The sequence below is a fragment of the Mobula birostris genome, chromosome 21 (genome assembly GCF_030028105.1).
Source record: "Mobula birostris isolate sMobBir1 chromosome 21, sMobBir1.hap1, whole genome shotgun sequence".
In the NCBI taxonomy this organism is placed as follows: domain Eukaryota; kingdom Metazoa; phylum Chordata; class Chondrichthyes; order Myliobatiformes; family Myliobatidae; genus Mobula; species Mobula birostris.
Window position 1 is genome coordinate 20,415,680 of NC_092390.1, and position 15,402 is coordinate 20,431,081.

General features: G+C 44.5%; 1 protein-coding gene across 1 annotated transcript in view; it reads left to right on the forward strand.

Annotated features, from left to right (window-relative positions):
- The window catches only part of tacr2 (tachykinin receptor 2), a 70,414-nt gene that overhangs the window by 18,192 nt on the left and 36,820 nt on the right, over window positions 1-15,402 (forward strand). The gene's annotated exons all lie outside the window — the stretch shown is intronic.

Here is a 15,402-nt window from a genome sequence, read left to right on the forward strand (position 1 = left end):
GTATTCACTGTCATTTCCAACTTGAATAGATATTTAGCTGTATTTCTCTCTGTGGCCTAGAACATGACCTTGTTTCACATGTTTATTTTGCTATTCGCTGTACCTTTGCTATAAACTGCTTTAATTTCACACATGTCTGTTTCCTCCAGTTCATAGAGGCATTTTAAATAACCTCTCGATTGCTTGTACTGTTTGAATAAACTCTGCTGAGTAAATAGACGTTGTTTACAGTGGAATGGATGATTTGCCTAAAGTCCTTCCCAGCTTCCAAATCAATGGCTGAATACTATTAATAAATAACTCGTGTCTGATTTTCCTTTTGAACAGTGGGGCAGCTAATCAGCCCACAACAATTTCACCCCCAGCAACGTTTATATATTGATAACTTTCTGTACTGGGAATCATTGCTGATAACACCAACTATCTACTTTGGTAAACTATGATCTGGATGACCACTGAATCCGTTTTGATAATCCCCACTGACTTAAAAGGAGCCAAATTTCAGGAACAGACTTTTCAATTTTTTTGGGAGGAGGGTATTGTAAGTTTTCACAAACAAAAATGGCAGAGGCGTTTTATGTTTAAGAAAAAACACTTACTGTACTCCAAACTCTGAACACAAAGCGCGGTAAAAGTACTTTACATAATTTATGTCATCACGTCAGACCAGCTTCTTAAAGTGAACCTCAATTCAAGGTCAGTGGCTGTGAATTATGTAAGCTTCCATCAATTACATTACCCTACACAGGCCCCCCTCCCCCCCACAAGATTCACTAAAGCCTCTCCAGAGCTAGGATGAGCTGCCTGGCTTGGGTCCTATCTTCCATGGGTGGAGGAGCAGCAGAGACCTCTGCTTCATCCAGAGGTGTGTTGACGCACTCATGGTCATGGCGTGATGGCAGGGGCAGGGTGGTGGGATCATCCAAATCTTGGTGGGCCGGTTTAAGCTGATCTACTGAAATACATTCAGGCTTACCCCTCTTATCTATGATAAAAGTCTTTCCACCCACCCATCCCAAAATGCAGAACGGGCCATCATTAGGGGGCCTAAAGGGATATCGGTGTTTATCATGGCAGACAAAAACAAACGAGGTGGAATGTAGGTTAACAGGAACCCAAGGGTGCTGTATGCCACGCTGGGAGGTAGGAATGGGTGAAAAGGAATTGAATTTACTGAGGAGGCTGGAAAACTGCTGAGAGGCCAAACAGGCAGTTGCGCCATTGGGAATAAAATCCCCTGGCACTTGTAACAGCCGCCCATATACCAAATCTGAGGGGAGGAGAAGATGGTGGTGTGACGCAGTGCGTGCGCCGTTCCGAATTATATCGTATTTGTAAGTAGGTACCGTGCACAATCGTGATTTGATGGAGACAGATGTGAGAAGCACGGAGGAATATCTGGAGAAACTTCTGAAATGCCCGCTTCGCTGCCGCTGCTACTGTGCGATCAAGAATCTCCGGAGGGGAAGGCCCCAGATCCTCAGCTTTGCCTATTGCCTGTTGCCGGGGCCGGGGTCAAAGCGCTCGGCAGAGATGGTGCTTGGTGCTCGGTGTCAGAGGGCTGGTCGGAGGCTCGAAGTTTTCGGACGGACTCAAGAGTCAGCTGTGGTCAGGTGCTTCCAGGGTGCTGCATCGGCAAGTTTGCGGTGCTGGACGTTCAAGGCAGGGAGAGTTTTCTTCCTTCAACCGTCTGCGTGAGATGATGGGACTTTCGGGAGACTTTGAGACTTTTTTTTTACCGTGCCCATGGTCTGTTCTTTGTCAAATTACGGTATTGTTTTGCACTGTTGTAACTATATGTTATAATTATTTGGTCTTTGTTAGTTTATTAGTCTTGCTTTGTCTTGTGTTTCTGTGATATCATTCTGGAGGAACATTGTATCATTCGTTAATGCATGCATTACTAAATGACAATAAAAGGGGACTGCGTGTCCTCATAATCTAATCTAATCTAACTCAGCTGTGGACAACTGCAGGTCCTCTTTTGGAGCTGTTCTGAGCCCCAACAGGACCCATGGGAGATGATCATGACAACATGTGTCTGTCAGGGAAGCCTTCAGAGCAGCCTTTAAGGAGTGGTGAAACCGCTCGCATAGGCCATTGGACTGCATGGGGTGTAGCCTAATGTCAAGGTTCCAGGTCATCGCAGCCCAGTGGTCTGATATGAATTGGGCACCACGATGAGAGAAAATATCAGATAGGGTGCCAAACCGAGCGATCCAGGTGCTGATAAATGCTGGAGCCGATCTGCGGCTGTTGTCGATGCTAAAGGGACAAACTCTGGCCATCTGGTGGTATGGTCCACCCTAGTAAGGAGGGGAGTGAAACCGCGGGAGGGAGGAGGAGGAGGACCAACAAGGTCAACATTGACATGGCAAACCGTCACTTGGGGACCTCATAAGGTGCCAATGGCACCTGGGCATGACACGCCTGTGCCTGCTGGCACTCCAAATAGGCTGCAGTCCAATCACACATGTCCTTTCCAAGGATGTGCCAAACGAACTTCAGTGCTACCAGTTTCTGTGAGGCCTTCTGTCCCGGATGCAAGAGGCCATGTATGGAGTCAAAAATGTCTGCCTCCAGTTTGCAGGCACTATGGGACAAGGGCGACCAGTTAAGACATCGCACAGGAGAGAAACCTCAGCTTCCCCAAACTTAATGTCAGCCAACCGCAGACCCAAGACTGCTGTTCGGCAAGCCTGGACCTCTGGGTCAGTAACTTGGTCAGCTGCCATGTTGGTATAGTCAACCCCTATATATATGGCCTCAATGGCTGGCCATGAGAGGCAATCAGTCATGGCATTATTTCCCCTCTTGATATGTCGTGAACTTTGATACCTAGGCCAGTTGGCGTTGCTGCTATGCAGACCAAGCGTCTGATATTTTGGCCATCGTGTACACGAGGGGTTTGTGGTCAACTAATGCAGTGAAATGGTGATCCTCCAGAAGAAAATGGAAATGGCGGGCAGCCAGATAGAGACCAAGAAGCTCACAGTCAAGCCTTTTGGGAGGACGGAACTGCCAGCTGAAAAATGTGAGTGGCTGCTACACGCTTCCAACCAACTGTTCATGCACAGCAGCCACGGCATAATCTGAAGCGTCAGCAGTAATGGCTGGAGGAGAATTGAAGAACAGGTGTGCCAGCGGTGTTGCACTGGAAAGAGCTTGTTTGATGTCATCAAATGCTCTGCTCATATCCGCTGACCAGTCATGCACATGATTTGGGTTATTGCCTTTAAGCAGACTGTACAGGGGGACCATTAGTTCAGCAGCTCATAAAATGAAGCAGTGATAGAAGTTCACCATGCCTAAAAACTCCTGTCATTTTTTAATAGTGCGGCGAGGTGGGAAGTCAATTATCGCAGCTACTTTTGATGGGAGGGGTTTTGCATCTTCTGCGGAGATGTGATGCCTGAGAAAGTCAATAGTTGACAGCCCAAGCTGGCATTTAGCAAGGTTAATAATCGACCCATGTTGGTTTAAGTGCTCAAAATGTGCAGAGATGAGATCAGTGTTCGGGTTTGGATACACTGGCGACAAGTATAGCATCCAGGTAAACAAAAAGAAAGTCTAAGTCTTAATACAGAGTCCACCAGCCTTTGGAAATCTGTGCTGCATTTTTCAGCCCAAACAGCATGTGCAGGAACTCAGAGGCCAAATAGGGTTACCACAGCCATTTTAGGAAAGTCCTCCGAGCACACAGGCACCTGAAGAGAGCCTCTAACTAGACAGACTTTAGAAAAAATTAACTTTCCGGTGAAACATGCTGAAAAATCTTGGATGTGTGGGAGCGGGTAAGGATCGGAGGTGGTGGCCTTGTTAAGGTGTCGATATCAGATTTAGGGACCATATGGAGGGGCAAAACCTGGGAACTATCGACTGGCATACAATGCCATGTTGGCAAACTCAGCCTTCATGGTTGACGGCTTTTCTGGGTCTAGTCTATGCATGCGGGCATGGACTGGCAGGCCAGTTGTAGAAATGTGATGCTTGATCCCATATTTTGTGACTGCAGTGGAGAATGTGGGCTTGGTGAGGTTTGGGAATTTGCCCAAAAGTTGAGTAAACACATGCAGTGGAGCAGGTGCTTGACGGAGTCATTGTGGGGAACTTACTGGGGGAGCAGCATAATGACCCAGAGTCCTTGACATCCACAAGCTGGGTGTTCTTAAGGTCAACTAATAGTCCTCGGGCACACAGGAAATCTGCACCGAGCAGAGGTCTAGCCATTTTAGCCAGGAGGAATTCCCATCGCCCATTGAAGCAGAGCCCCACCCATCTTGTCCTGTAAATCTGGATCCTGCTGCCACTGGCGACCTCCAGCGAGGTTTCATCGCTCTTTGGCTTCTCATGAATAGGCGACACTGGCATCACAATCACTGGAGCACTGGTTTCACACAGGAAGCATCGTCCTGAACGCCTTCCATAATGAACAGTAGATGACCTTGGCAGCTGGAACCCACAGTGTTCGCAGACCTCTGATGTCCCGATGTGCTGTCGAAGCTACAAGGCGGTCGGCACTTCCCAGCATTGGTACGAAGTGACGTGGTAAAAACATAGACACGGCGCAGTTTGTTCCGCAGCTGCAGGCCTTCTCTGTTGGAAGCATTGCTGGCCAGGCATATCGAAGCAGGGAAAAGAGGAGGAACAATACATTGCTGCCTGGCTGAGTGTAGACTATCAGCCATTTTAGCAAGTTCCCTATAGTCCTTCATGTGTGCATTAGTGAGGGCTATGCAGACTTGATCAGGCATAAAACAAGGATGGTGATTTCTCAGCAGAGACAGCATGTGGCCCATTAGCTCCAAAGGATTAGCATTGCTGAGGCTGAGCAAGGAGAGTATTCAGACTAGTAGTCCTAAAGTCTGTAAAAAGTGAGTTTTCAGTGATACGTATTTATTGTGTTCAGACGGGTGTTCTAGTAGACTCACCACTCTCGCAGCTGTGGAGCTGTTGAACAATGCTACCACATAGAAATATCTGGTGCTGTCGGTGAAGATCTCGTGCAGTGCTAATAGGGCTTTGGCTTGTAGAAACCAAGAAATGGCATTTTGCTCCTAAAACCCGGCAGCTTCAAACCAAATGCATCAGCCGACATGTTTAATAACTCTGGAATTGTTCTAGAACATTGGGGGTCACCAATGTAGGTTTTTGCAAATAAAAACGGTGTAGGCGTTTTGTGTTTAAGAAAAAATGTAACAACTCATTTATTGTACAACATATACCGAACACAAAGCACGGTAAAAGTACTTTACATAATTACATCATCACGTCAGACCAGCCCGCTAAAGTGAACCCTGACTCAATGTCGGTGGCTGTGAATTATGTACGTTTTGACCAATTACATTAATGGTCAGAGTTTTCCATCCTTCATTGCTCTTGAGAAAAGTCGCAGTGTCCCTCTGAAACAATGGCATCCTTATGGTGATGGTGTTCTAATGATATTGTTCCATAAAATTTTTAGGACTGGTGACAATGAGGAAATAATAGTTTATATCAGAGTCAGTAAGGTACGTGGTTGGAAGGGAACCCCTGCTGTCACTGTTATCCATGGTGGTGGCATCTCCGTAGTTTTAGGGAATAACTGCATTTTGGTGGATGTGGACGGTACTTTGTCCTGGATGGTGTCAAGTTTGTTGAATGTTGTTGGAGCTGCTTTCATCCAGGTAAGTATTCCACTGCACTCCCGAAGTGCCTTGTAACGTTGGAAAAGGTTTAAGATCCCAGGAGATCAGTCTCTTGCTGCAAGATTCCAAACTTTTGCAGTGATAGTATTTGATGTTCAAGTTCAAATTTAATCGTCATTCAACCATACACATGAATATAGCCAAACAAAACCACATTCCTCCAGGGCCAAGGCGGAAAACACAGCACCAACAGCACACAGCGCACATGGTTACTTTAGAGGAAAAATATACAGTCACAAAAGTAGTATAAAGCTCAAGCCCCTGAGTGTCATGGCCTGTCGATTGATGGCACAGCAGTCCTCATCACGTGCTAGTGCGGCAGCAGACAAACGCAATCCAACTCATCCCCCACCGAGTGAACACTGGAGAGCAGCACCGATGGGAGGGGCCAGACCTCAGCCCAGCGTGGATCACAGCTCGCTCCTACACCAGCTCCAGTGTCTCCATCCCTGTGTGAGACTCCAAGGCATGAGGGCTTGGTCCATGCAACAGCCCAGGCTGTGCAGTTCCCCGTCATCGGTTTGCCAATCAATCAGTGGACCGGACTTGCAGTATTCTACATTACTGATGTCCAACAGTGTCTTGCGATCTCAAGAAGAAACGTTCAAGACAACTATTTGTTCCATTTGTTGGGGCACACATTACCTCTGATGCCTTCCTCCTTGGGTGGCTGTAGCATCACGGTGTGTAACAGATCTAGCTCCATCGCCATTGAACAACTCACCGGGGAGCAGATCTGCAGCACTTCATGTTCTTAACATCCAGGAGTGTCTTGTGATTGCAAAGGACAAACAATTACACCTTGGTTTGGACCCAGAGAGACCGCTGTGACTGAGTGTGCTGCTATCTTACCTGGTTTTATGCAGCTAATCCAGTTAAATTGGCATCCCCAGGGGAACTTAGTGTTGGTGAAGCCCCTAGATGTTCAACATATCTGTTTAGACTCTGCTAGTAATAGCCTGGATATTTTGTGCTGCAAATGTTCATTGCCTAACTTGTAGACTGCAGACTATCTTACTGCAATGAGGGCAATGGTCTGTTCATTTACTGAAGAGTTTGGAATGGAAGTGAACATTGTAAATGGATCAGAAAACATCTCCACCTCTGAATGTATCAGAGTTGGCTTGATCAATTGGTGTGAGATCTTGTAGCTTGTTCACTGTTCAGTATGCACCTTTCCTTGTGGCTATGTCTCAGCTGCCAATCTAACTTTAAGGAAACCTGTTTTTGCTTCCAGCACTTGGTAAATCAAAGTTGCTTTTCTAGATTGACAATAATGGTGAAGTGAGGACTACATGGAGTAAAAATGATCAGTCACTCTGTTTTGTTAACCAGTTCTTCAGAGGAAGTGTTCATTGGCTTCTAAGCCTGTGAAAATGACTCTCTTCTTTGGTAACCTATTGTGAGATCAGTGTCTTGTCAATTTTTTTCTGTCCTTGACATAATCTGTTTCTGAGAGCAACTAACCTATTTTAGTAATCTAGTCATGAGAGCATTGACTCTGTATTGCTCCTGCATTCCTGAAAATCATAACACACAGTGCTGTGTTTCTGGGAATAACGACTCCTTTCCTGGGATCAATAACAATCATAGAACACCAGAGCACAGTACAGGGCCTTCAGCCCATGATGTTCTGTTGAACTGTTAACCTACTCTAAGATCCTCCACTTTGCTATCAATCCTGTGCCTATTTAACAGTTTCTTAAATGTCCCTAATGCATCTGCCTCTACCACCAACCCTCACTGGATCTACCATGCACGTACACTCTGTGTAAAGAGCTTAGCTCTGACATCCCCCTCCCCCTATACACTTTCCTCCAATCACCTTAAAATTATGCCCTCTTTCATCAGCCATTCCTTCCCTGGGAAAAGTCTCTGGCTATGCACTCTATGCCTCTTATCATCTTGTACACCTCTATCAAGTAATCTAAAGACAAAAGGCGGAACTTGCTCAACCTGTCTTCATATGACATGCCCTTTAGTCCAGACATCATCCTGGTAAATCTCCTCTGCACCCTCTCTAAAGCTTCCACATCCTTCCTATAATGAGGCAACCAGAACTGAACATAATATTCCAAGTGTGGTCTAACCAGAGTTTTATAGAGCTGCAACATTACCTTGTGGCTCTTGAATTTAATCCCCCAACTAATGAAGGTCAACATACCATATGTTTTCTTAACAACCCTATCAAATGTCATGGTAACTTCAAAGAATCTATGGACGTGGATCCCAAGATCTCTCTGTTCCTCCATGCTTCCAAAAGTCTTGCCTTCATCTCTGTATTCCACCTTCAAATTTGAAATTTCAAAGTGAATCAAAGTTCAAAGTACATTTATTATCGACGTATACTATATACAACCTTGTGAGTCATCTCCTTACAGGAAGCCACAAGACAAAGAAACACAATAGAACCATTAAAAAAGAGCATCAAACACCCAATGTGAAGAAAAAAACCAAATCATGCAAACAATAAAAGGAAGCAAATAACATTCAAAACTGAAGTTCACCAAAGTGTTCAAAGCCATGAAGCCGATGCAGGGGCCCATTAGTTGCAGGCCACAGCCTCAGTTCAGCGCAGAGGTGAGCAAACCTCATGAACAGCAAGCTGAATACCAGACCAGTTCCTCTGACCCTGACACCCTGACCTTTTCCATCAGGCCCGGCTCTTAAATTGGCCAAACCTCAGGTCAAATCCTCGCTGTCAGGCCCAGGCCTCGATTCAGGCTTTTTCACACTTCACACATTTCCAGGTTGAACTCCGTAGCCGCTTCTTAGCCCAGATCTGCATCCTTTCAAAGTCCTATTGCAACCGACAACAACCCTCCACACTGTCCACAACTCCACCAACCTTCATCTCTTCTGTAAATTTACCATCCTTCCACTTCCTCATCCGAGTCATAAAAATTAGAAAGAACTGGAGGCCCAGAACAGATCTCTGCAGAACCCCACTTGTTACCAGCCTCCGGGCACATTACAGCCTCTGCCTTCTATTGGGAAGCCAATAGCGTACCCACCCAATCAAGTTTCCCTGGATCCCATGCCTCCTGACTTTCCGAATAAGCATACCATGGGAAACCTTATCACGTACCTTACTAAAATCTTCTTACACCACATCCACTGCTCTACCTTCATCAATGTCCTTTGTCACATCCTCAAATAAATTAATCAGGCTAATGAGGCATGCCCTGCCCCTCATAAAGCCATGCCAACTATACCTAATTAGATGATGCTTCTCCAAATGTTCATAAATTCTGCCTCTAAGAATTCTTTCCAGTAGTTTGCCCACTTCTAATGTGAGACTCAGTGGTCTAGAATTCCCAGGATTATCCCTACTCACTTTCTTGAACAAAGGAATAACATTTGAATCAGAATTGGAATTGGAATCAGGTTTAGTATCACCAGCATGTGTCATGAAATTTGTTGTGTTGCTGCAGCAGTACATTGCGATACACAATAATAAAAACTATAAATTACAATAAGGTGTATATATAAAATAAAGTGGCAGCGCAAAAGGAGAGGGAGTGTTCATGCTGCTCACTGGAGCACTCATGGCCGTGACTGTGTCGTAGTCCTAAACAGGAATACTTGATGATTCCCATCGGAGTTGCAGCAAACAGTTGCCATTTAATGGCACCATCTTGAAAGACTCCCTCATTTGCCACCCTCCAATAATCTCCTATGGCCGGTGAAGATGCAAAGATCATCGCTAAAGGCAATCAATATCTCTTCCCTCATTTCCCGTAGTAATCAGGGATATATCCAGTTTGGCCCCGGGGACTTATCTGTCCTATGATTTTCAAAGCATCCTCTTTTTTAATGTCCACACATTTCAGCATATCAGCCTGTTTTACACTGTCTGCACAATCGTCAAGTCCCCCTCAGTGATGAATACTTAAAAAATATAATCACTAAGTTCTCCCTACCTCGTCCAACTTCACACATTTTCCTTTTTTATCACTGATAGGTCCTACCCTCACTCTGGCCACCTTCCTGTTCTTCACATATGTGTAGGACACCTTGGGGTTTTCCTTAATCCTATTCACCAAGGCCTTCTCATGTCCCCTTCTCGCTCTTCTAAATCCATTCTTCAGCTCCTTCCTGGCTACCTTGTAACCCTCTGGAACCCTGCTGGATCCTTGTTTCCTAAATCTTAAGTAAGCTTCTTTTTTCCTATTGACAAGATGTTCCACAACTCTTGTTAACCATGATTCCTTCCCCCATCACCCTTTCCCTCCCTCACTGAGACAGACAATCCAGACCCCATGCAAGTGCACCCTAAACAATATCCACATTCCCAATGTGCATTTCCCTGACTGCATCCACTCTGAATTTACGCTCCCAAGTTCCTCCTACAATTTGTCCAATTTCCCATACTGCTCCTATCCCTCTCCAAGTAAAGGTCAGGAAGTTGTGGTTGCTGCCTCTGAAATGCTCACCATCAAGACATCTGACACCTGACCTAGTTCATTTCCTAGCACCAGATCTGAAATGGTCTGTCCTCTAGTCAGCATGTCTACATGTTGATTCAAGAATCCTTCCTGGATATACCTAACAAATTCCCCCCCATTTACACCTTTTGCACTAAGGAGGTGCTAAGCACTATTAAGGAAGATGGAGTCCCCCATGATAGCAATCCAGTTAAGTTGCAGCTTTCCAAAACATGCCTCCTGATCTGTTCTTCAGTGCCCCAGTTGCTCATGCTGGAAGGAGGGGGTCTATAGAATACTTGTAATACCTCTGACTCAATGGACAATCCTTCCACGAGGTCCTCCCTTTCTGCAGCTGTGATGCAATCACTGATTAGTAATGCCACTCCTCCATCTCTTACCTCCCCCCCTATCCCTTTTGAAGCATCTAAACCCTCACACATTCACCAGCCATTCCTGCCCTTGTGAGACCAAAGCCTCCATAATGGTCACAGCATCGTATTTCCATATACTCAGTTTATCACCCTTGTTCCTGATATTTCTCACATTAAAATAGACATTTTTAACCCATCCCACGTACTACAATTATGGCCTGTCCACAGCTTTTCCTTCTTCACCTTCTCTCTACCTGCTGCATTTACCTGTACACCAACTACCCCATCTTCTGACCTATCACTCTGGTTCCCACCCTCCTGCCAAGCTACTTAAATTCTTCCCAACAGCTCCAGCGAACCTGCCTGCAGAGATATTGGTTCCCCCTTGTCTAAACCATCCTTTTTGTACAGGTCATACAGAATCTCCTGTCTGCTTCCCTAACTATTGAATCCCCATCACCACTGCAATCCTTTTCTCCCACGCCATCTCCTTCCATTCCAACTCAATGCCAGAGAACTGGCCACTGCGAATTTCTCCTGATAGATCACTCCCCCCTGCAGTATCCAAAACAATATAATTATTATTGAGAGTAACAGCCATAGTGGTACTCTGCACTGGCTGCCTACTTCCTTTCCCCCTCCTGACGGTTATCCAGTTGCCTGCCTCCTGGAACTTGGAGGTGACCACCTTACTTTAGGTCTTACTATCTGCTCCTTGTTCTCCCATATGAGTGGTAGGTCATCCAACTGTAGCTCCAGTTCCCTAACACCACCTGTTGGGAGCTGAAGGTGGATGCACCCCACACAGATGTAGTTATGAGGGAGCCTGGACGTCTCCTAGAACTTGCACATCTGACATGAGGCACACAGCACTGACCTTGGACTCATTCTCATTACACTAGCTCTGCACTAATAGACAAAGAAAGAAAGAAACTTGCCAGAAGCTTCCCTTTGCCTTTTCCTCTTCTCACCAAAGCTTCCAGCTCTCCACTCGAACACTGACCTACACATACTATGGCATTCCCACAATCACCACTCTGCTTACACCCGACTTCTTTTTCTATTGTCCCTTGGCAAGAACCTAATTGCCCAGTGATCTCAGGCATGCAAAATGTCCTAACTGGCCCTGCTTACTCTTTCAAATCTCACTCCCACAATGTGTTCACCAGTGGCTCTTTACTATCTCAGGCACGCAGAATTCTTTATGGTTAACTGAGATCAGCGGCCCTGTGTTGTTAATCTATTCCTGAGATTGATTAATCTCTTTTTGTTATCTATTGAAATCTCTCACTCCCTAATGTCTCTAATATTCTCTCCTTGGAAGATAATTACTTTCCATTTTGGCAATATAGTCATCACTTGAATGATTCTCTGTTTTGGTAACATGTTCAGGAGGTAAAGCATCTTCTGTTTTGGTTACCTTCTTTATCAATAACGTATGTTTGTTGTGATTAGTGACAAAGTTATTGACTTGGTGTGGGCAATATGTTCCAGAGTACAATGAGTATCTCTTTTGATACCATGAGTTCAATTAGTCTTTGTTTTGGTTAAAAGCTTCTGAAAACAATGATTCAATGTATTGTTCAACTCTTCCAGGCATCAATCATTGTTCAAATTATATTCCTGAGAACAAAGGCTCATGTGCTGGGTCATGCAGAAATCAATCACTGTTTTGTTTTGTTGCTGAGTGCATTAATACCATTTGTCTGAGATCAACATGCCTCAGTTTTGCCAATCTAACAAGCCTACAATAATTCTGTGATGAAAATCTATTCTTCAGAGCAATTACCTTCATTTTGGTAATTTGCTTTAGAGGACAACCAGCTGTGTCTTAGTAATTTAATGCTCAGGTCAATAATTTCTGCATTATATGCTAATAAGTTATTGAGTCTTAGTTCCTGTGACTACAAGTATGTGAAGAGCAAGAGGATGAGCCATGTGAGAATAGGACCAGTCAGGAGTGAGAGTGGAAACGTGCATGGAGCCGAGGAGGTAGCGGAGGTACTTAATGAATACTTTGCTTCAGTTTTCACCTGTGAAAAGGAACATGGCAATTCTGGGGATGACTAAAAGCAGACTGAAACACTGGAGTGTATAGACATTAACAAAGAGGATGTGCTGGTGCTTTTGAAAGGTATTAAGTTAGATAAGTCACTGTGACCGGATGAGATATACCCCAGGCTACTGTAGGAAGAGAGGGAAGAGATTGCTGAGCCTCTGGAGATGATCTTTGCATTATCGAAAGGGCGGGAGGAGTACCAGAGGTTTGGAAGGTGGCAAATGTTGTTCCCTTGTTCAAGAAAGGGGGTAAAGATAACCCAGGAAATTATAGACCAGTGAGTCTTACGTCAGTAGTGGGCAAGTTGTTGGAGAAGATTCTGACAGGCAGGATTTATGAGCATTTGGAGAGACATAATCTGATTAGGGATAGTCAGTATGGCTCTGTCAAGGGCAGGTCATGCCTTACGAACCTGATTGAATTCTTTGAGGATGTAACAAAACACATTGATGAAGGTAGAACAGTGGATGTAGTGTATGTGGATTTCAGTAAGGCATTTGAGAAGGTTCACTATGTGAGGCTCCTTCAGAAAGTAATGAAGCATGGGCTCCAAGGAGACCTTGCTTTGTGGATCCAGAATTGGGTTGCCCACAGAAGGCAAAGGGTGGTTGTAGACAGGTCATATTCTGTTGGAGGTTGGTCACCAGTGGTGTTCTGCAGGGATCTGTTCTGGGACCCCTCCTCTTTGTGATTTTTATAAATGACCTGGATAAGGAAGTAGAAGGCTGGGTTAGTAAGTTTGTTGATGATACAAAAGTTGGGGTTGTTGTGGATAGTCTGGAGGGTTGTCAGAGGTTACAATGGAACATCAATAGGATGTAGAACTGGGCTGAGAAGTGGCAGATGGTTCAACCCAGATAAGTGTGAACTGCTTCATTTTGGTAGGACAAATTTGAAGACAGAATATAATATTAATATAAGACTTTTGACAGTGTGGAGGATCAGCGAGATCTTGGGGTCCATGACCACAGGATACTCAAAGCTGCTGTGCAGGTTGACAGTGTTGTTAAGAAGGTGTATGGTGTGTTGGCTTTCATCAACAATGGGACTGAGTTCAAGAGCCGTGAGGTAATGTTACAGCTATATAGAACCCTGGTTAGACCCCACTTGGAGGACTGTGTTCAGTTCTGGTCGCCTCTTTGCAGGAAGGATGTGGGTACTATAGAGAGAGTGCAGAGGAGATTTACAAGGGTGTTGTCTGGATCAGAGATCATGCCTTTTGAGAACAAGTTGAGTGAACTTGGCCTTTTCTCTTTGGAGCAATGGAGAATAAGAGGTGACCTGATAGAGGTGTATAAGATGATGAGAGGCATTGATCATGTGGATAGCCAGAGGCTTTTTCCCAGGGACAAAATGGCTAACAAGAGGGAGCATAGTTTTAAGGTGCTTGGAAGTAGGCAGAAGGGGGATGTCAGAGGTAAGTTTTTCACACAGAGAGTGGTGGGTGTGTGGAATGCAGTGCCGGCGAAGGTGGAGAGATGGATACAATAGGGTCGTTTAAGAGATACTTAGATAGGTACATGGAGTTTAGGAAAGTAGAGGGCTATGTGGTAGTGAAATTCTAGGCAGCTTCTAGAGTAGGTTACATGGTCGGCGCAACATAGTGAGCTGAAGGTCCTGTAATGTGCTGTAGATTTTCTAAGTTCTAATAGATTACAAAAAGAAATGATTGATACCTGGAATAGGTCACCAAATCATCACGTCATTGCGTTTAGGAACAGCTAGCCAAAACAAGGCTGGTTGATCTCACAAACGGACTAGCAAAGCAGATATTAATTTCTCTGTTGCTTAGAGAACTAGTCAATTTTTTTGGTAATCTGTTCTGGAAGGCGAGGAATATTTTGGTAATCTATTTCTGAAACCAAATAATTTCTGTTTTTCATAAATCCATCAAGATCTCTTTTGGTTATCACATGACTTTGTGCTTTGGAATTCATTTCTCAAGAGGTGAATCTATATATCAGGAGGGGTTGATTACTTTGCTGTGACTATATTTAAGGTCCCAACTCATAAACAGGAATTAGAGGAGCAAGTATTCTCATGCCTTATGAGAATAGGTTGAGTGAACTCGGTCTTTTCTCCTTGGAGCGATGGAGGGTAAGACGTGACCTGATAGAAGTGTATAAGATGATGAGAGGCATTGATCGTGTGGATAGTCAGAGACCTTTTCCCAGGGCTGAAATGGCTAACATGAGAGGGCACAGTTTTAAGGTGCTTGGAAGTAGGTACAGAGGAGATGTCAGGGTTAAGTTTTTTTACGCAGAGAGTGATGGGTGCGTGGAATGGGCTGCTGGCGACGGTGGTGGAGGTGGAAACAATAGGGTCTTTTAAGAGACTCCTGGAGAGCTACATGGAGCTTAGAAAAATAGAGGGCTATGGGTAACTCTAGGTAATTTCTAAAGTAAGTACATGTTCGGCACAGCATTGTGGGCTGAAGGGTGTGTATTGTGTTGTAGGTTTTCTATGTTCTATGTTTCAAAATATGTAGGGAGGTGTTTTAATTTCTTTTTTATTCTTAGCACTTGACTTAGTGTGGAACATTCCTCCATAAAGATGTGGGAAGTGAGGGGACCTTATAATTACATCTATGGAAGGTGTACTTGGATGCAGCTCCTGACAGACTGGGTAAAGGAATTGAAACCCAGAATCAGAATCAGAATCAGGTTTAATATCACTGGCATATGTCATGAAATTGCATTGAATTGAATTGACTTTATTACTTACATCCTACGTATACATGAGGAGTAAAAATCTTGATGTTTTATCTCCATCTAAATGTGCAATGTGCAATTTATAGTAGTTTATAATAAATAGTATGTACAACAGGATAGTCAATGTAACATAGAAATATGGTT